This window comes from Lissotriton vulgaris, chromosome 1_1, assembly GCF_964263255.1.
Source record: "Lissotriton vulgaris chromosome 1_1, aLisVul1.2, whole genome shotgun sequence".
In the NCBI taxonomy this organism is placed as follows: Eukaryota; Metazoa; Chordata; class Amphibia; order Caudata; family Salamandridae; genus Lissotriton; species Lissotriton vulgaris.
Window position 1 is genome coordinate 1,390,606,870 of NC_141685.1, and position 21,576 is coordinate 1,390,628,445.

Here is a 21,576-nt window from a genome sequence, read left to right on the forward strand (position 1 = left end):
GGCCCCTGTCCCTTCTCAATACTGATTCTAAAATATTGAGCAAGGTGCTGGCATCGAGACTCGTGCAGTATGTGCCTCAGCTGGTCCACCCGGATCAATGCGGTTTTGTAACGGGCCGTAATACGGCCATGAACCTTAGGCGCTTGGCCCAGCTCATGCTCGGAGGCAATGTGGGCACGGGCTCCGAAGGATGCATATCTCTGGACTTAAAACAAGCTTTCGATTCCTTAAGATGGGACTATATGTTCGCCACCCTGTCAAAATTCGGGATACCGCCCGAATTTCTCGCTTGGGTCAGATTGCTATACACCATCCCCACAGCCAGGGTGCGCACCTCCAATCAAATCTCAGGTCCCATAGCCATTGCAAGAGGCACCAGGCAGGGCTGCCCGCTCTCCCCTCTCCTCTTCGTCCTTGCCCTCGAACCATTGCTCTGTAGGCTCAGGTCGATGGCCCCCCGCTATGGCATACAACGGCATGGTACGGACCACATTGTATCTGCGTACGCGGATGATATCATATTATATCTCCGTGACCTGAGGGGCGACCTGAGCCCAGTTTCCCAGGTTTTTGAGGATTTTAGAGAGATCTCTGGCCTCACCATCAGCGAGTCTAAGTCCTATGGGTTCACCTTTGCAACCGCAGGTGGGTCGGCCTCCCTGCCTTTTACCCCTCATGAATTCCAGATGGCGGAAACCACCTTCCGATACCTTGGGATACAGATATACAGAGAGGCGGGCATGATGATAGACGGCAACCTGGGGAGGGCCATTAGAACGCTGAAGTCACAAATTCAGTTCTGGCTAACATTGCCGCTCTCAATACCCGGTAGGGTGGCGATATCCAAGATGGTGATGCTCCCCAGTCTCATCTACTACTTCACCAATCTGCCATTCCAGATCCCAGCGGCGACATTTAAGACCCTCGACTCCCTACTCACCGAACTTGTGTGGGGTCATGGCCGCAGGCGCATAGGTCTAGCCAAGTTGCAGCTCCCCTCCAACTCCGGAGGTATGGGCTTACCGGACTTCAGAGCTTATAATTATGCATGTCAGCTACAATGGCTAGCTTACTGGGTGGCGGGCCGCAATCTTCATGAGATTAATGTTTCAAAGGACGACCATGCTAAGGGGAGAGTGCACATCTTGCTCCTACCTGGCTCGGATCTACCTAGAAACGCCTGCCACTTCTCAAGCTGGCGGTAACATACTGGCGGAAGGCATTAAAGTACACGTCACCCGGGACACCTTATGCCCCCACGGTTCCACTATTGGGCATACCACTAGGCTCGGGCACACTCACGGCGACCTTGCTGGAACCCTGGCAAGACGCAGGTGTGACACACGTGGGTGACCTGTTTGCGGAGGGGCACCCATTATCTTTCGAAGATCTCAGAACCACGCAGGGCGTCCCCAGCGGCTCCTTTCTTCTACACGCCGGACTCCGACACTACATCTCACGCAAATGGTCGCCTGACTGGCGGGAACCTGATACGAACCCTCTCGTCACAATGCTCTACCTCATGGGAACGGGCGGCCATCTGGCCAGGTGGCTCACAACTAGCATCAAAGCGGGGAGGGCACTTACACTGTCACCACTGCGGGCGACATGGGAAGTAGATATTGGGAGGCCACTGCGAGACAAGGAGTGGGAGCGCATACTTCAGTTCCCCAGGAAAGTAGCTAGGAACCCCAAATACAAGTTCATCCAACTGATGTTACTGCATAGAGCCTACCTGACTCCGCACCGCCTCCATGTGATGTTCCCTGCATCCCCCAATGTGATGCAGACGACGCATCGCTGGTACATATGCTGTGGCAATGCCCTAAATTAGGGTATTTCTGGACCACTGTCCATGACTCACTCGAGAAGGCTGGCACTCTACCCCGATCACCTACACTGGAACATACACTGCTAGGGCTGGGGCCATCAACACGCACCAGAACCGTGGCGACGCGGTTCACAGATCTAGCCCTGTTGCTGGCGAAGCGTGCCATCACGATGAGATGGAAATCATCTAAACCACCCAACCCTGACCTGTGGCGGGCCGAAGTAGTGCGCTGGGGTAAGGCTGAGGGTGAAGCACTACAGAGAGAGGAGAGTAGGGGCCTCCAAAAAACACCGATCTCACTAGAATGGTTTGACACGTTAGGGGTCTTTGAGGCTGGCAATGACGAGGATGAAGGAGATACAAGTGAATAGCCTCTTGGGATGTCACTATGCACTGATTCACTTTCCCATGCACGGCCACTGCCTACGGTGCACTGCGATGGGATACGGGTGTCCCCCGACCCATCGATCACGCTACCCCACCCTACCTGTGTGTTCAACTTACACTATGTATCAATGCATTGGGGGTGACCCACATGTCGATATTTCAATTATGTGCCTGTTGAGAGAGTGTCGGGTGGGATTTCCTAGGGGTGGAGGGTGGGATCAGATGTGAACGGGGTTGTTAGTTTGTTCTGGTTCATCGACAAAATGAAAAATCGAATTCACTTTGTTTCTATATATGCTCTGAGCAAACACATGCATGTACCACCGGGACTAATACTGAGCTCGTATATATGAAAATGTATGCATGTTACTGCTCTAAACACTATGCTAATAAACAGATTTAAAAAAAAAATGTACTATATTTAGATTCCTGACTGGGGAAGGTGGGTGTCTTGGAGGGATCACTCTTTCAAGACCCTCCATAAAAGCTTTTATTGCTGGTACTCTAAACAGTGAAAGGTGTTGCCTGTTTTGAAGGTATGCTGCTATAGCCGCTAGGTGTAGTCTTATGGAAGAGTACGCTAGGTTGCATCTTTGAAGATGCAGCAGGTAACATATAAGGTTCTGTATGGAAGCGTCTAAAGGGTTGATTTGGTTATTGTTGCAGTAAATAACAAACCTCTTCCATTTAGCTGCATAGCATGCTCTCGTAATTGGTCCCCTTGCCTCTTTAATGATGTTCATACAGTCTGGAGGCAAGTTAAGGTATCCAAATTCTAAGACTTCAGAAGCCAGATCGCTAGGTTCATCTGATTGGGATCTGGGTGTCTGATTTCTCCATGGTTCTGAGTTAGAAGATGGGGTGCGAGGCGCAGCCTTTGATGAGGAACTACTGAAAGTTCCAGGAACGTTGTGTACCATGGCTGTCTCGCCCATGTGGGAGCAACTAGGATCAGTGTGAGTGACTGTTGCCGCAGTTTGTGTGCCACCAGCGGAATCAGTCGTGCTGGGGGAAAAGCGTACGCAAATCTGCCTGACCAGTTCATCCATATCGCATTGCCTTGTGACAACGGATGTGGGAACCTGGCGTCAAAGTACTGTCATTTTGAGTTTTTGTTTGTGGCAAACAGGTCTATCTCTGGGTGCCCCAACTGCCTGAAGAATATTTGGAGAACTTGGGGGTGAATCTCCCATTCGTGTAGTTGCTGGCTGTGCCTGCTGAGCAGGTCTGCAATCTGATTGTCTTTCCCTGGAAGGTGTTCTGCAAGGAGAAAGATAACTTTTGGAATTGCCCACTTCCATATGCTCTGTGATAAGTGGGACAGTTGTGGAGAGTACATTGCTGTCATGTTGTCCGTCCAGAACACAGTCTTGCTGTACAAGTATTTTTGGAATGCTTTCAGGGATCGGAATATCACTAGCAACTCTAGTTGGTTGATATGCAGTTTATTTTATTTGTTTGTCCAGAGCCCTTGTACTGTGTAGTGAAGGAGGTGGGCTCCCCAGCCTGTCAGTGATGCGTCCGCTGTAAGTACTAGTTGTGGAATCTGCTCTTGGAACAGTCGCCCCTTTGAAAGGTTTTGTGGGTTCCACCACTGCAGAGAGTTGTGAGCGCGACTGTCTACCAACACTAGGTCTTATAGTTGTCCTTGAGCCTGGTTCCACTGCCGTGCTAGGCATTCTTGCAATGGATGCATTTGAAGTCTGGCATGGGGTACAATGAATATGCAGGAGGCCTTCATGCCTATGAGCTGCATGAAGACTCGAGCTGGAAGAGTGTTGTGGCAGAAATTTGCGAATGAGCATCTGCATGCTGGCTATCCTCGCTGAGTTTGGGTATGCCTCTGCCACTAAGGTATCTATAGTCGCTCCCAGATGTTGTTGTATGTGGGATGGTGGTAGATGCGATTTTGGGTAGTTTATGGAAAACCCTAGGCTGTGTAGCAGCTGGAGTGTTTGAGACATGTCTCTTGCACACTGTTGGTACGAGCCAATCGTCTAGGTACGGGAATACATGGATGAGTTGCCTCCTGAGATGTGCAGCTACTGTGGCTAAGCATTTTGTAAACACTCTTGGAGCAGTGGTCACCCCGAAGGGGAGAACCTTGAATTGGTAGTGTTGACCTTCTATTGTGAACCTGAGATATTTCCTGTGAGCTGGATGGATGGGTATGTGAAAATATGCGTCCTTGAGGTCCAATGTTGCCAGGAAGTCTTCTTGCTGTAGCAACGGGAGCACTTGCTGTAGTGTGATCATATGGAAGTGCTCAGACAGTATGTATTGATTTAGGGGTCTGAGGTCCAATATTGGTCTGAGGGAACCGTCCTTCTTGGGAATAAGGAAGTATAGGGAGTATACCCCTGTCCCTTGGTGTTGGAAAGGGACTGGCTCTATGGCCCCCTTTTCCAGCATGCATTTCACCTTTTGTTGTAGCAGGGTGATGTGTTCTTTGGACATAGGACGGTGTCTGGGTGATATGTTTGGTGGGGTAGAAGTGGGTTCTAGGCAATAACCATACTGGATAATTTGTCTCACCCACCTGTCTGTGGTAATTGCGTTCCAGACAGGTAGGAATTGTTGCAGTCTGCCTCCGACCGGTGTTAGGTGGTCTGGCGGTAGCGTGATGAAGTCACTGTTTTGTGGCAGTGGAGGCTCTGGTGTTAGACTCCACGTCCTCTTCCCTTGTTATTGTTGCCCCTATAACCTCCTCTGTTGGAGTTTTTGTTAAAGGAACCTTGGGTGTTGCCTTTGTATGACGATGAGGTCTGTGAAGTATTGCCTCGTGTAGCTGCTCTGTATGAGGAGCGTCGAAAGGAACCTCTGTGTTGCTGAAACTGCAATGCACCCATTGATTTTGCAGTTTGTGTCTTTTTTCATTTTATCGAAAATGGTGTTGACTGAGGGGCCAAAAAGGAAGTCTTGATTGACTGGCTGGTTAAGAATGGTGGTACAAAAGGAGGTGGTGATGGACGGAGCATCTGAACCAATCAAACACTCACACCCAGTCAACAGATCTGGGTTTAATCCATCACCGTTCTTTCGCCCACTTTGCCACCCCAGTTAAGAATGGTGGACTGCACCTCGTTCTTAAAGCCCGAAATACGCAGCCATGCATGTCGTCGTAGTAAAACACTAGTGTTTATAGACCTGGCTGCAGTGTCGGCTGTGTCAAGCGCACATTTGATGGAGGAGTTTGTAATACATTTTCCCTTCCGTATGATGTCATTAGCTTGGGCTTTAAAAGGCTAAGGCAGGTGTTGCATTAAGCTTTCGAGCTGGTCATAGTGCGCCCTGTCGTAACGAGCTAGCAGAGCTTGTGTATTCGCAATTCTCCATGAATTGAAAGCCTGTGATGCTACCCTTTTACCTGAAGCTTCTAGTATTTTTAACTCCTTATCAGGAGGAGGAGCCTCCCCTGTTGACTGTGAGTTGGCCCTTTTGCATGCATTAGCCACTACCAGTGAGTCTAATGGTAACTGACCTCTGATGTACGTAGAGTCTGTAGGGGCTGCTCTATACTTTTTCTCAATTCTGGGATTATTACGCGTGCCCTGGCTGTATCTTTAAATATATCAGGTGCGTGTTTTAACACTCCCTTTAGCATAGGAAGTGTTCTGACGCTTTTCTCTGAAGTAGGGAAGGTGTCAAATAAGAAGTCTTCTTCTAAAGGGTCATTGTGCATGTCTACGTTGTGGTACTGCGCTGCCCTGTCTATTAGTTGGTTGAAGACAATGGTGTAGTCAGTAGGTGACGGCTTAGTTGGGTATGAGGAGACGTCAGGGATAGGATGGGATGGGTGTCATATGGGTCAGTTTGCTTCCCCCATGGTTCATCTTAAGGGTTAGGATCCTCTGGATAATCATAATCATGCTGTGGATCCTCCCTTGTGTTTCCCTCATTGTCCCCATAGTGAGAAGGAGAGTAAGCAGCAGAAGGTGTAGTAGGCATAGTGGGATAGAAAGGAATAAAGGGTCTAGAGGGAGAAGTCCCAAAGTCGTCCTTTAGTGGAATGGGGGAATGAGAGTCTGTGTCCAGTGGCCTCTTCTTCCTGTGCAAGATTGTGACTTTACCAGTCTCAGGATTAATATATTGTTTTTGCCTGTTCGTCTGATGGATCTGGATGGAAGAGTTCTTCCTCCACTGTCTTTGGTTGTGTTTTTGACTTTTTTGGCTTCGGGTCGATAACACCTTCTGTTTCGACGACTTTTGGTGCCTTATTGCTCTTCTTCGGCTCCGGCCCTTTCTTCGGGTCAACGAGTGATTTTGGGTCGACCGGGTCTTTCGGTTCGACACGTTTCTTGTGCTCGACAGGTTTTTTCGGTTGACTGTCCTTTGCCAAGTCGATGGCTTTTTTGGGAAAGACTGGTGTTATTGGAGCGCTTGTCTTTGGTTCGATAGCCTTCTCGGCCGGATTACAGGCTTCAATACGGCACCCTTTCCGTCAGCGACCTTCGGTTCGGCAACTTTCCGCACAGCTGGCTTTTTTGGGCCAACGGCCTTCTTCGGGTCGACTGTTTTCTTTGGGTCAAGGCTTTTAGGCTGTACGGCCTTCTTCGGGTCGATGCCCTTCGGGTCGACGACCTTTTTGGGCTCTGGAACCTTCTTTGGGACCACATTACTTGGCCCTGGGGTCTCTGAAGGCTTAGGTTTCGGAGCCGAGCCGGACGGCGGGCTGGCAAATGTTTTCTCGGATCTTGGTTAAGGCCTTTTGGCGATGCCTCAACCGGAGCTTTCGGTAACGGAGTAATCGGTGTCTGGGGCAGTGTACTCACGATTTGCCCCGGTGGGATCTCGTCGTAGGAGTCCGAGTAGTCCTTGACGGTGACGATCTCTAGGTCCGAATCTGGAGCCTCTGGAAGTTCTTGGTCATCATCGAAGATGTTGTCTGATTCCGGTGCCTGTCGCTGCATCTCTTGCCTAACGGCCCGTCGAATCCGTATGGTTTTCTTCGACTGGAATTGGGCACAGGCTGGGCAGGTTTCTTCCTTATGGTCTGGAGAAAGGCACTTGTTGCATACTGAGTTCTTGTCAGTATGCGGGAACTTGGAGTGGCATTGTGGGCACCTTTTGAACAGGCTCCTTTCCATCGACAGCAGGCCCACGTGGCACCGCAAAGGCCCAACGGCTCATGTCGACGACCGGTTCGAGATGGAAAGCTTGATCGAGCCAAGAAGTACAGAGCGAGAACAATACCGTCGAAGTCGAAGGCCTTTTGGCCTTTATAAAAGTTTTGTTTCGATTCCGAAGTTGGTGTAGGAATAACATCCGAACCCAATGGCGGAAAAAAACTATCGGAGGATGGAGAAGATGCCCATGCGCACTGTAGTCCAGGGGAGGAGTCACCTATCTCGTTATACTTCAAAGACTCTTCCAGGACAACAAGGTGCAATCATCCAGACCCAACACTAGGCGGCGATCTATGCACAGATATGAATTCAGCAGCCCACATGCCTCGAACATTATGTTATTGCCTGTAACGGAGAGAGGAGTCGCTGTTAACCACATTACAGTGCACTGCTCCACGCTGTCCAATGGCGCACAAAAGATTCTGTCTGCAGTGGAGGCTGTGGGCACAGATCACGGACAGCCAGAGACCCAGAGCAGGGGGGGTTATGGAAGAGCAGGAGCGCTATCGCAGGATCAAACAACAAGCTGCTGGGAGAGGGAATAGGAATGGGAGGCTGGGCAGGAAGGACGCAACCGGCAGACTCTTTGGAACCTACAGGCAGAGAGCTCTGAGACTGAACAGAGTTCTTCACAAAAACAGGGTCATGTAGAAAAGCTAAAAATAAAAGTACAATTTTAAAAACAAAGTTGTACATTTCAATGAATGCAGTGTTACGATGTTGTGCTGTGGAGGCGCCGTTAACCACATTACAGTGCAGTTGAATGGCGCCAAAAAATTCTGTTTGCAGTGTAGGCTGTGGGCACAGATCAAGGACATCCTGAGACACGGAGCAGTGGGGGTCATGGAGGAGCAGGGGCGCTATCAAAGGATCAAACAACAAGCTGTTGGGAGAGGGAATAGGAATGGGAGGATGGGCAGGAAGGTCTGGAACCTACAGGCAGAGAGCTCTATGACTGAACAGAGTTCTTCACAAAAACAGGGGCACGTCGAAAAGCAAAAAAAAAAAGTTACATTTTAAACAAAGCTGTACAAAACATCGCACAGAAGCTTCATTAAAAAAAGAGTGGTATTCATCGCACAGAAGCTTCATTAAAACAGTGGCATTCAAAACAAGCTCAAGCAATCACAGAAAAACTTTGGAAAGGGACACTTTTCAAGTACTGCACTCGTACTTGTGGTGGCATCCACCTTGCGGGAGCGAGCAGCGGCCATATGTTTGTAATTAACGTGGCAACGCTGCTGCTCTCTCCCGCAAGGTGGATGCTGCCACAAGCACAAGTGCAGTGCTTGAAAAGTGAAGATCGATTGCTAAAGGCCCTCTCGTAGAGCAACGCATGCGCTGCCTAGGCAAAACCTAAAAAAGACATACATAAACCTGAAAATGAAGACGTGCACAAGTCAAAATAACAAGCTCAATTATCACTTAATAAACGTAAGCATCGGGAACTCTGGAGAACTTCACCTAGGTCTTGTTCAGTCAGTAACTTCATAGTAAGAGCGAATAGTTCTGGTAGCTCAGCTTTCTTATTAAAAAGAGGAATAACAAGACCACTTTTTCGTTTTACAACCTTTTTTGTTATTGCAGTGATTAAGCACAGTCATGACAGCAACTCTCAGTATACTAAGTAGTAAAACATAGCGTCCAACATATTCCTGCTTGGAACCCAGGCACTTAGCGGTTGTAGCTGCATCACCACAACTGAACCCTCCTTATAGTCGCTTTCAATCCAATTCACCCGAATTGATTCTAGTCACAGGTGGGCATAACATACCTGTCATCTCATTCCATTTTCCCAAGACTTTAGTCCATTTATGTGACACCCTCTACTTTCATAGACCACTCTCTGCCTGCATGCACCAATCTATACCGGTCTTCCACTCCCCCAATGTGGAGGGGATGTCACTCCCCACATGAAAACAAGTTACTTACCTGTAACTTTGGTTCCCCAGTATTGGTAACTTTCATAGATTCTCATAGCTTGTATCATTCCCCGTCGTCGGAATGGGAGCCGGCTCCCATTCCGACGACAGGGAATGATAAAAGCTATGGGAATCCATGAAAGTTCCAATACTGGGGCAACTTGGCTATATTGCGCTTGGCTACAACAAAGCACCGAATAGGCCTGTTGTCTCCCACACGTTCAACAAACACCATTTTGCCATGACGGACATGTTCCCTACACATACACTCATCATAAAGGATGTCACTGCACCCTGGAGTATCTGGAATTCCCACAGCATGTGAAAAAATCTGCCCTCCCTGCCACATCTCCTAGGGCACACAGCAGACTCAGCTCTACCTATCTTGACCAGGGTTGTGTAGGAATAGTACAACCGGTGTAAAATGTTTAGCTGCCCTAAACTAAAGCGGAAACGGATAGACACTTCCCTGGCAGAGGCTAAATCTTCCTGCCACTCGTCGTCTTCCAAGTATCCCAGTTCCACCGCCCCCCATCTTTCATGGAGCTTCAGCAGGAGGTCGGGAGAGTTTCTCAGAATCTTATGGTATGTTAAGGAGATTGCCCTATTTGGCATATATTCATCAAGAAGCCTATCTTCCAATGGCAAGGATTTGAGTAGCTCCTCCCCCCTCGGTATCGCTCCCCATAAGGCATGTCTGATCTGGAGGTAGTGGAATACCGCTGAAGGCGCCAACTGGTATTCCTTTCATCAAAGGACTTCACCTCTCCGTGCACCCATAGGTCTCTGACCGGCAAGATGCCTATCAAATTCCATTTTTGGAAACCCTGGTGTCTAGCCAGCAGGCCCAGTCGCGCAGAGTCCCACAGTGGTGTGGCCGGAGTGGTTCTACCTCGACAACCCAATGACACCAACACGATGTGCGAGGTCGGATTGGGCAAAAGGTTTACGTGCTTCCCCCATAAAGACTGCAAAGGTAGCTCCCGTTTGCATGTTCTGCTGATCCATCATATAGGCAGGGTCATCATAGGGAAGGTGTACCCAATGATTCACTGCCGTAAGCTGGGCCACCCAATAATACTGTTGGAGAGCCGGGAGCAATATCCCTCCATCATACCAGCTCAGTGTCAGCTTCAACTGATATTCTGGGGGCCTTCCTGTCCCAGAGGAGGGTCCGAACCACCAAAGTTTGCCAATGTTGGACAGCTCCCTTTAATCTCTGTTGTGGGGGCTCCCGGTTATGATCATGGAAGATCACGGCGCCTTTAGTGACAAATATCTCTAGGTAGCGAAACCCCTCAGTCGCCACTCCGTACAGTTCCGGGGAAGGCGCACATTTTGCCCACAGAGTATATAAATTTGAGATTTGTCCCAGTTGATAGTATATCTCGAGTATTTCTGGTAAAAGTCAAGTATATGGATTATTCTATGGACCCTAGTATACTGACTTGCCGCTTAGAGCAGAATATTGTCTGCATAGAGGGAGATTCTATCCTGCCAGCCCTCAGACCATTTCAGCACCCTAAACAGTGGGTCTCCCGTATCCAGACCACCAATGGTTCCAACAGAAGAGCAAAAATCAAAGGGGAGAGGGGACATCCCTGTCTCCTACCTCAACGTAGCTGGAAGGTTGCAGATGTGCACCCATTCATGGCCACTTGCGCTATTGGGTCCACATACAGAAATTAGACCCAGGAGAAAAAGTTCGGACCGAACCCTTGTTTTTCCAAGACTACATACATAAATGGCCACTTTATGGTATCAAAATCAATTTTTGCATCTAAGGAAACAACTACAGCATCTTCCTGGAAAAAGGTGGTGCGACCTAGTACCCCATGCAAGTGTCTTATATTAAGTGCAGTGTTTCTATTCTGCATAAATCCTGACTGGTCTGGGTGAGCCAATGTGCTTATTATCTGGACAGGTGAGTAGCCAGTAATTTAGCCAAGATCTTAATCTCGGTGTTCAGGAGTGAGATCGGTCTATGGCACGTACAGAGCTCTGGGGGTTTAATGGTCTCAAAGATGGCTACAATCTTGGGTAATCGTTGATCAGCCGGGTAAGATCCTAATTTTCTGACTTTACTGAACATGCCCCTTAAAAGGGGGGCTATTTTAGACGCGGTGAGCTTCTATAATTAAATAGGATGGCCATTCGGGCCCATCACATTACCAACATTCAGTCCCCAAATGACCTGTGAAATCTCTATCTTAGTTAAGTCTTGCTCAAGAAGGTCCCGGTCTGTCGGCACAAGACAACGTACACTGTGGTCCAGTAACAGTTTGCACGCCTCTTCTATAGTTACCGTCGAGAATGGTGAGTCGAGTATGGCATAGTAGCTTTCAAAAGTGTCCACTTTGCTCTGTCTGTTCCTCACTCAAGCCCCTTCGGCATCTGAGACTTCAAACACCCACCTCAACATTGCCTCCCTCTTGTCTAACCAGGCCAGGAGTTTACCCGCTCTATCACCAATAGATGTTGAGTTGCTCTGTGTCTGGCCCAAGCGGTCTCTTCTGTAATATCTCTGTATTCCTTACGCCTCTGTGCCAGAAGGTGCTGCACTCCCACTCCAGCCTCAGAGATCAGATCAGCCTCCAGCTTCGGATTTCTTGCTCTAGGGACACCAACTTTGATGACCCGCGATTAAGGAAATACCCTGACCTCTTGTTAAAGCTTTTACACCTCCAACAGTCCTCCAGCCGAGTCTACCCATCCCCCATTTTCATCAAAGTAGTGGTCAGTGGTCGCCCAAATGTTTGCCCAGACGTGGGGCACCTTAAGGTACCAGTGGTTAAGTGTAGGTATGTATTCCCCTACTCTAGCCCGAAGTCCATATGTTGGACAGACCGGGGAATGATCAGAAATGGCCTGAGCCAAATGCTGTATGTTTCTGAAAGCTGGAAGATGCTGGGCTTCGGCGAATATATAATCATTCGGGATAGGCTCCCATGTGCACCCGAGTGGAATGTGTACTGATGGGCCGTGGAGTTAAAGCTTTACCACAAATCCACTAGGGCCATTGCGGACAAAAAAATCTGACCAAGATTTCCCAGACAACTCCATCCCACGAGGGGGCCAACTGACTTTGTCTCCGCTAAGGGCAGCATTACAGTCATCTACCAGCAATAGCTCTCCCGCTGGGAAGCAGAGAATAAGGGATCCATAGTCTGCTAATGCCGAATTATGAAGCCTTAGGGGTATATAGAAGGAGTTGATATTGAGCATTCTTCTCTCCCAGTGCCCTGTGAGTGCCACAAAATGACCATGACTGTTGTGGGTAACATGCTGTATAGTTAAAGGGAAGGAGTTACAAATAAGGATGCTCACTCCCCTGGAACCTCGTGCATAGCCCGCATGTGCCACCATCTTGTAGCCCCACCTATTTAATGCACAGTAACTGGTCCCCTGGAGGTGCGTTTCTTGCAGGAGAACCACATCAGGGGTATGTGGTTTTAAACACTGCAGGACTACCCCTGTTTTATCTTGTTCCCTATACAGTTAATGTTTCAGGAGAGGAGTTTAAAGTTATTTGCTGATTTCGAGGTAGCTATCGGGGACGTGAAGTGGGCGTTTTGGGTCCGCGACTAGGGTCTCAATTATGGTGGCTCCCTTTTGCGTGTTTGTCACAAGGACAATGGGGGAATTTTGTGGGGTAGAAGTGCAATCTAATAAAATCTGGGGCAATCTGCCTATCTGAGTGGAACTCCCCTTCCTTAAGAGGTCGCCATCACTGCTACCAACATTCACTCCAAAAACATACAAACACAGTAAACAAGTAATACATCTCCCCTCCCTGCACAGTGGACTCAGAACTGCTCACCCCCCCCCAACTTGGCCGAGTAATCGTCAACCCAATCCTTGTAACCTATAGTAGAGGAACATATGCCCACCAAGGAAACCGCTTGATGCTTATCCACCCATAAGAAATACAGATTGTTACTGCTCTGTTGTAGGCCAGCCCCACAAGGTCGTTCTGGGCATTTTGTTTCAAGAATCACATCCACCCCAACAAAGGAAGGGGGAGTGGGGGTGGAGGGGAACCCCACCATCCTCCCCAGCGAAGTCCACTTCCAGCATTAGAGTCAATCATGGCCCCCCGTTGAGCTCCAGTCGAAGCAATACATATGAATAAGACAAAGGTATGACAGTCTGGGGCCCTCTTCAGGAGTGTTATCATTCATTAGGTGTTGGCGCTGGCTCTGTAGTTCATGCTTACTCTCATTCTGAGGTCGACAACAGCAGGATCTCTTATCATGGACTAGTCTCCAGCTGTCCAGCCAGTCCCACGCCTCCTCAGGAGACCCACTTGAAGTTTGGCCGGAAAGATCATTGTATACTTGAGTTCATGATCACGCATGTTTTATTTTTTACTTCAAGGAAAGAGTGCAGCAATTTCTAGACTCTAATAGGAAAGTTCAGAACAAGTTACTTACCTTCGGTAACGCATTATCTGGTAGAGACTATCTAGCTGCAGATTCCTTACCTTTGAATTTCCCTGGCGTCAGGCTGGATCGAGAAACTTTTGCTGAGCAATCTCCCTTGTGCGCGCTGTCAGGTGGTTCCATTTGGCTATGCGTGCCATTGTCGGCATCGGTTATGGCGTTGCTGTACCTATATACGCACCACCCTTGCGCAGACATCAGTACTTTTCGTTTTTTCCATGCCAGAAGCACAGAGCCTCAAAGTAACCGACTTGGTCGCGTGCAAAACTAGGCCCCTGAAAAGGGGAGAAACCCTAGCCCTACAACATTAGTCAGCAAAGCGGGGAGGCATGGGTGGGACTGTAAGGAATCTGCAGGTGGAGTCTCTACCAGATAATGCATTACCGAAGATAAGTAACTTGTCATCTGATAGAGACTTCTAGCTGCAGATTCCTTATTTTTGAATTAGATACCCAAGCCATACCATCCCAGCTGAGAGTTGCGGACCAATATCTTATACTAGGAAGTCCTGCAGGACCGAACGGGCAAAATGCCAGTCTCTGCGGACCGGACTGTCCAGGCAGTAGAGCTTGGCAAACAAGTGCAAGGATGCCAGCGTTGCTGCATGGCAGATGCCAAGGACTGGAACACCCCCAGCCAGGGCCATAGTCACAGCTTTTCCCCCGGTGGAATGGGCCCTTAATTCCTCAGGGGGCTGCTTCATAGCCAGGGCATAGATGATCTTAATGTAGAAAACAACCCAGCAAGAGATGGTCCTTTTCTGCACTGCCCTTTCCAGCTCCAATGTATCCCACAAAGAGTTGGTCGTCCACCCGGAACTCTTTTCTACGGTCAAGGTAGAACGACAAAGCTCTTTTTGGGTCCAGACGGTGGAGATGCTCCTCTTCCTTAGAGGGATGTAAATGTAAATGTAAAGTCCATTTATATCGCGCTAACAATCGCTCCAGGGAGCATCTCGGCGCCAATAAAGGGACAACCAGATGAAAAAGGTTGCCTTACTGCTTAAGGAGACCAAAACCGGAGCCACACCAGTGCTCTGGCCATTGAGTCTGGAAGATTGTAAATCCAGGTTTTCAATTGTTTACGGAAATCAGATTCCTTGTCCAGTGCTCTTAATGGAGGGGGTAGCGCATTCCATGCTTTGGCACCCAATACCGCTAGGGATTTACCCCCGCGGGTTTTGAGTCTGAAACTTGGAATGGTCAAAAGATTGGCATTTGAAGACCGTAGTGCGCGATTAGGACAGTATTTAACAAAAAATTTTCTTAGGTACATGGGGCCTGAATTATGTACAGCGTGAAAGGTGATTGTCAATACTTTGTGAAGGACCCTTTTGGTTATAGGCAGCCAATGTAATACATTGATGGCTTTGGTTGCTGAAGATTTTCTTGGCCATTTCAGAACAAGCCTTGCCGCCGCATGCTGTACCATCTGGAGTTTATGGGTAACCACCTTAGTGGTACCAGCATACAGGCTGTTGCAATAGTCGATGCGGGAAGTGACTAATGCAATCGTGACTGTTTTCCTAGCTTCGAGGGGCAGCAAGTCAAAGAACTTTCTGAGCATTTTTATTACCCCGAAGCAGGTGCCTGCCACTTTTGACGCCTGATGTTTAAAAGATAAGTCGGCGTCAAACTGTACCCCAAGGTTGCGAGCCGAGGAAGTAGTGTGGGGTGGTATTTCAGCCTTCTCGGGCCACCACAGTCTGGGGATGAAATCATTATTTGGGCCTATGGGTATGATCTCGGTCTTGCCTGTGTTACATTTTAAGTGTTTTTTCCGCATCCACTCAAAGGTGGCCGTTAAGCAGCACTTAAGTTTTTCTTCCCAGACCTGGTTATCTTTGTCCATGACCAGGATCAGTTGAGTATTGTCGGCATATGCTATTACATCTATGCCGTAGGCCGATATCAGCTGTATCAGGGGTGCAGTATAGACATTAAACAATGTCGGACTCAGACTAGAACCTTGAGGTACTCCCGTTGACAGTGGCTTCTCACTGGAACGAAATTCCCCCAAGGTCACCACTTGTCGCCTGTCACTAAGAAAGTTTTTTATCCACTCTAAGGCAATACCTTTGATGCCAGATGTTATTAGCCGGTCTATTAAGATAGCATGAGAGACCGTGTCGAAGGCCGCCGACGGTCTAATAGTATCAGGACGGCCTTCTTGCCTTGGTCTAGGGCTGAGCGGATGGTTTCAGTAGTGAACAGGAGAGCCGATTCGGTGGAATGCTGAGTCCTAAAGCCAGCTTGGTTAGGGTGCCATGCCTCATTCTCTTCCAAGAAGCGTGTCAGCTGTTTGTTCACTGTGGACTCAGTGATTTTGCACAATGCTGGAAGTAATGAAATCGGACGTAGATTAGAGAGTGTGGTGGGGTCGGGGAGTTGTTTTTTTTGTAAGGGTTTTACAGCTGCCAATTTCCACTCAGGGGGGACGTAGGCAGTGGACAGAGAGTTGTTAACGATAGTATTTATGTCCGAGTTAACAATGTCAGCAATGAGATGTAGGAGTCCTATAGGACATGGATCGAACGGTGATCCTGACTTGGTTGCCAAGATAGCCCGTTTTGACTCCTCCAGGCTGATTGTACGGAAAGCTGTAAGCTGAGGGACTTCCTGCCTAGAATTTTCGTCCTCATATATTTGATCGAGGGTGGGAGCCTCAAAGTCCTTCGTCAGACCCTTAACCTTTCCCTCAAAGAAGTCTGCGATAGAATCACAAAGCATCTGTGAGGGAGGGATGTCCTGCATTAGACATTTAGGTTTACTAAAGTCTTTTACGATATTAAAGATCGTCTTCTGTTTACTATTGGCTGTTGCTATGGCTGATGTGTAGTACTTTGTTTTGGCTTGTTTGATTAGTGCGTGGTACGCTTTCTTGGTCTTTTTATATTTACTGCGTTCTGTGCTGAGGTAATTTTTCCGCCAGCTACGTTCAGCCCGTCTGAGTTCCCCCTGTTTATTTTTGAGCTCTAGGTCAAACCAAGGGGCGGATCTCTTCTTATTCCCGGGTTTACGCTTGTGTCTTCCCTGTCCGGTCATGCTTTTTAGTTCCGTCATCCATCCCCTAAAGGTGTTTAGATTTGGGGGTCCTGCTTACTTAGGTTTACACTCTAGCTATTGGTATTAATTCGGGGTGCTTCATAGTGGCTTTACAGTCCTCTTGTCTGGCCTGGTTATTTTTGCAGGTATGCTTATTATTAGCATTGGTTTCTGGTATGATTGAGAAAGGTATCAGTACATGGTCTGTCCATATTTGGGGTTTCAGCTGGTCTATTGATAAAGTATCTAAGTTGGTAGCAATACAATCGATCGTGTGTCCCGCCTCGTGGGTGGCTGGGGTGTCACACATTTTAAGACCCAGTACTTCCATGGTTTCTCTAAAGGAGGCAGTGGATGCCTCAGTTATAGACTCAAGGTGAATGTTCACATCCCCCAGCAGGGTAAAGTTTGAGTATCTGAGTATCAATGGGTTTAGCGCTTCTCCCACACTTCCTAAAAAGTCAGTACTAGTGCCGGGGGGGCGATAAATTAAGGCCCCAGAGAAAGAGAAGTTGTCATGGATTTTAAGACTAAAGCCCATCCCTTCCGCATCCTTTATATCATGGAGTTCTGTCATTACACACCCAAAAATATCTCTGTGTATAATGGCCACTCCCCCCCCGTTGCTCATTACCTCTGTCCACCCTCTGGATACTATACCCTAAAGGTAGGGCATGTACCAGGTCAGGAGTGCACCAGGGTTTGAGCCAAGTCTCTGTAATAAAGAGACAATCCAGGTTGTCATCTGTAAGGAGGTCATGTATATGCTGGGCATGTTTTGGTAGAGATCTAGCGTTAATTAAACCCGCTTTTAAAGTATGGGTGGGGGCGGTAAGTGTTGTAAGGGCGGATACCTGAGACCATGAAAATGCGTTGTGGCATTTATGGCAGCTCACCGGACCTGTCCAGTCTGAAGGGTTTAAGTTGTGGCGCTCACAATCAGGGACTGGTTTTAATGCTAGTAGTTGTTGCCTGCTGTAGTTTCTTTTATTGGTCCCAGCAGAGTCCTTAGCCCTATGCCCGGCCCGTGCGCGGACGGGCGCAGACGGGCAGGACTCTGGCTTGACTCCGGCGCGAGTCCGGCGCGTCCGCTGATCGCGTCCGCTGCACGGAGTCATGGCCGTCTATTTTATGTGGGGGAGAAAAGAAGGTGGGATTGACCCAGATGGAAAAAGGTCACCACTTTTGGCAAAAATGAAGCGGGTGCGAAGCACCACTTTCTCTGGGAGAGACATCATGTAGGGAGGCGTGCAAGATAACTCTGTAACTCACTCCCCATCCCGGCAGATTTAATCCCCACTAAAAAGGCTGTCTCGATGGTAAGCAGCCGGAGGGAACAGTTGTGTAAAGGCTCGCAGGGAGCACGCTGATGATAAGTGAGGACCAAGTTAAGGTACTACTGCGGCTTAACAAAGGGCTTGGGTGGAAACAAGTGAGCCAGCCCCTTTAGAAACCTATCTACAATTGGAGACCTAAAGAGTGAGGGCTGGTCTGGCAGCCGCAAAAAAGCAGTGAGAGCAAAAAGATAACCCTTGAGAGTTCCCAAAGCAGAGCACTGTTGGGCAAGGGTTCGAATGAATAAAATAACAGTGCAAAGAGAAGCAGAAAGAGGGTCAAAGGACCTTTCTGTACAGTATAATACACATTTCTGACAACGGCAGGCGTATACCGTCTTAGTGGAGGTCTGCCTAGCCACTAAAATAATGTTGCATACTTTGGGAGGAAGGTCAAAATTCGCCAGCTTCCGCTGCTCAATCTCCATGCGTGGAGGTGCAGAGTTGAGAGGTTCGGTGGAAACCCTTCCTCTGCTGCTGCAACAGAAGATCCTCCCGAAGGGGCAGCCTGATCGGAGGATCCATGCTCATTTTCAGAAGCTCTGGATACCAGACTCTCCTTATCCAGTCTGGAGCCACAAGGATGATTTGGGCTCGGTCACTCCGGATCTTCTTCAAAACCCTGGACTAGAGTGGTAGGGGCGGAAAGGCGTACATCAGGGCCAAGCTCCACTCACGACGAAACACATTGCCGATGTGATAGCCACAGTGGAAACTACAGCACACAGTATTGCTGACACTGCACGTTCTCTTCGGAGGTGAACAAATCTAACCAAGGTTCTCCCCACTACTGAAAAAGACGTTGCACCAGCTACGACTGGAGACACCATTCATAATCCATTTGGCATCGACGTCTGAGTTTGCCATTCTCGGCGTTTAGAGATCCTGACAGGTGTTGAACCACCAGGGTTATGCCCTGCTGTTTCAGCCATGTCCAGAGATGCAGGGCCTCTCGACAAAGGGTCCACGACCTCGCCCTTCCCTGCTTGTTGCCGTACCACATGGTGGTGATGTTGCCCGTGAACACCTGCACTAACTTTCCCTTGACAGAGGGAAGAAATGCTTTCAATACCAATAGAATCGTCAACATATTTTTGTGGAGCTCCAACTCCGCCGGAGAACAAAGTCCCCTGATCTTCACCTCTCCCAGATGGCCATCACATCCCAGAAGTGACGCATCTGTCCTAACTGTGTGATCTGGTTGGGGAAGGGAGAGGGGTCTGCCGTTGAACCAATCTCAGTTCGTCAACAACTACTGCAGATCTTTCACAGTTCCTTCCGAGATCTGGACTAAGTCGGTGAGATTCCCCGATGCTGTGCCCACTGGAACTTCAAGTCCCACTACAGAGCCTGCATATGCCACCAGTAATGTTTTACCAACAGGATGCAGCCTCAAAGTCAGTCTCATTGAAATCGAAGATAGAGGCTGAAACATCAGAATAATAACCTGAATATCCTGGATTTGCTGCTCAGGAGGATAGGCCCAAAAACAGTTCAGATTAAAGGGATCATCTAAGAAATAGCCAGGTGTGACTTACGCACATTTATTCAGAACCCCAGAGAATGTAGGAGGTTTGCCGTAGTCTAAAGTTGGGAAATGACATCCTGGGTCGAGGACGCCTTCAACAGTCAGTCGTTAAGTTGGGGGGAAAATTGACACACCCAGCCTGCGCAGATGAGCTGCGACCACCACCATCACCTTGGTGAACACCCGAGGGGCACTGGTAAGGCCGAAGGGGAGAACGGTAAATTGCAAGTGCTCATGGCCTACCTTGAACCGCAGGGATCGCCTGTGGACCAGCAGGATGTGGATGTGAAAATAAGCATCCTGCAGGTCCAACACTACCTTCCAGTACCTTCCAATGTTCTTGGCCTAGGGCAAGCAAAGCCTAACCTAGAGTAAGCATCTTGAACTTCTCCTTCTTGAGGAAGAGATTAACAGCCAGAAGAGCTAAAATGGGCTCCAACCCGTTTTTCGTAATCAGAAAGTAGCGGGAATAACAACCACTGCCTACTTCTGAAACCGGAACCCTTTCTATAGCTCCAAGCTGGAATAGCACAAAAGATATAACAATCGGCGAGGAGTTAAAACGCCCAGACCAATATGGATTTATTCTGGGTCACGAGACGTCGTCTTTGACGGCATGTCCAATAGTAACTAAAACAACTGGGAATTCGACACAGAGAAGACTTTCGATACAGTTGGTTGGGAGTTCATCATAATTCACAATTATATGAAAAATAGAACTTTGGTCCCAATATATTGAAGTGGATTACACTATAATATTCTAGACAACATGCATATGACTAAAGAGTGATAATATCTGAAAGGTGGACATTGGGGCATGGCACTCTCCAGGGCTGCCCACTATTGAAGCTGTTCTATGCTCTTGTCATTGAACTTCAGGAGAGTGAGTGGAAATGAAGCATGGTGTGATGGAGAATATAGACCGCTGAAACAACGCATATTTTGTCATTGTATACTGACAACACATTAGTATATCTTAAGAAACCACACCTTCCCCCGACACCTACCAGTCAGGCTCACATTCGTTTTGAAGCCCTGAGCAAGTATGATGTGTTTTCTGGACTCTACACAAACTGGACTATATCTTAAATAGAACTAAGGACCTTGAAGTGGCAGAGGGCAACATCTACCAGGCAGAGCTGTGCAGCGATGAAAGGAACTTACTGACAAGGTCAGTAAGATCGCCAGTAAGTCTTGTACAAATTCTCAGGGGCAGTGTAAAGGAGGGTCTAATCCCATAGTTTGTCATTACGAAAGCAAAGCTGTGCTTTAGAGCCTAATTTCTTAAAATGCCCACATTGTGTAATCCTGGACGAAGAGTTTCATCTGGAGAACAAGTGGTACGCAAAGCTTGGAATTCTCCATTTACAGATAAGTGCTGTAAGCTACTGAACAACTTCCAAAATAGGTGCACAAGGTATGCTGCTTCCTAGAATTACTGAAAGTCTTTTAAAATACCACACAATGAATTTGGGGGATCAGTATAGGATTAAGGTACTGAATGTGTGGCGATGTGTATTTGCCTTGCATCCGAGCTGCGCACCTCCCTGAATGGTTAAATGATATACCAAAACAGAAAAAAATATTTACTAATGGGATTCTCAGATTCTAATTTCGGATTTAACTCTACAAGTCGGGAACTGTTGCAGTTTGTGTAGGTGATGTGTCACATATAAGAACTTTACAAACTGTACCCTGAGCCTCGAGCAGTGGGATGGGTGGACCACAGTAATGACTCAATGAAAGACAAATGATGAAGACTAATGCAAACATTTCACATGTGAAACGTGCTCCGCCTTGTGAACTTCATGTTACATGCCAGATTCTCTAGGGCTGTTATCGACATACACCAGTGGATTTCTGGCAATACCCCCAAAACATGAAATGCTAGAAGAGAAGATTTTACTGGACCAGTGTCATATACCTGGCGTTATAACTAGAACCTTGATGTGAGATAAACAT

The 21,576-nt window shown here is 48.1% G+C and overlaps 1 protein-coding gene across 2 annotated transcripts in view; it reads right to left on the reverse strand.

Annotated features, from left to right (window-relative positions):
* FAM3C (FAM3 metabolism regulating signaling molecule C) overlaps positions 1-21,576 on the reverse strand; it is a 438,009-nt gene that overhangs the window by 200,390 nt on the left and 216,043 nt on the right. The gene's annotated exons all lie outside the window — the stretch shown is intronic.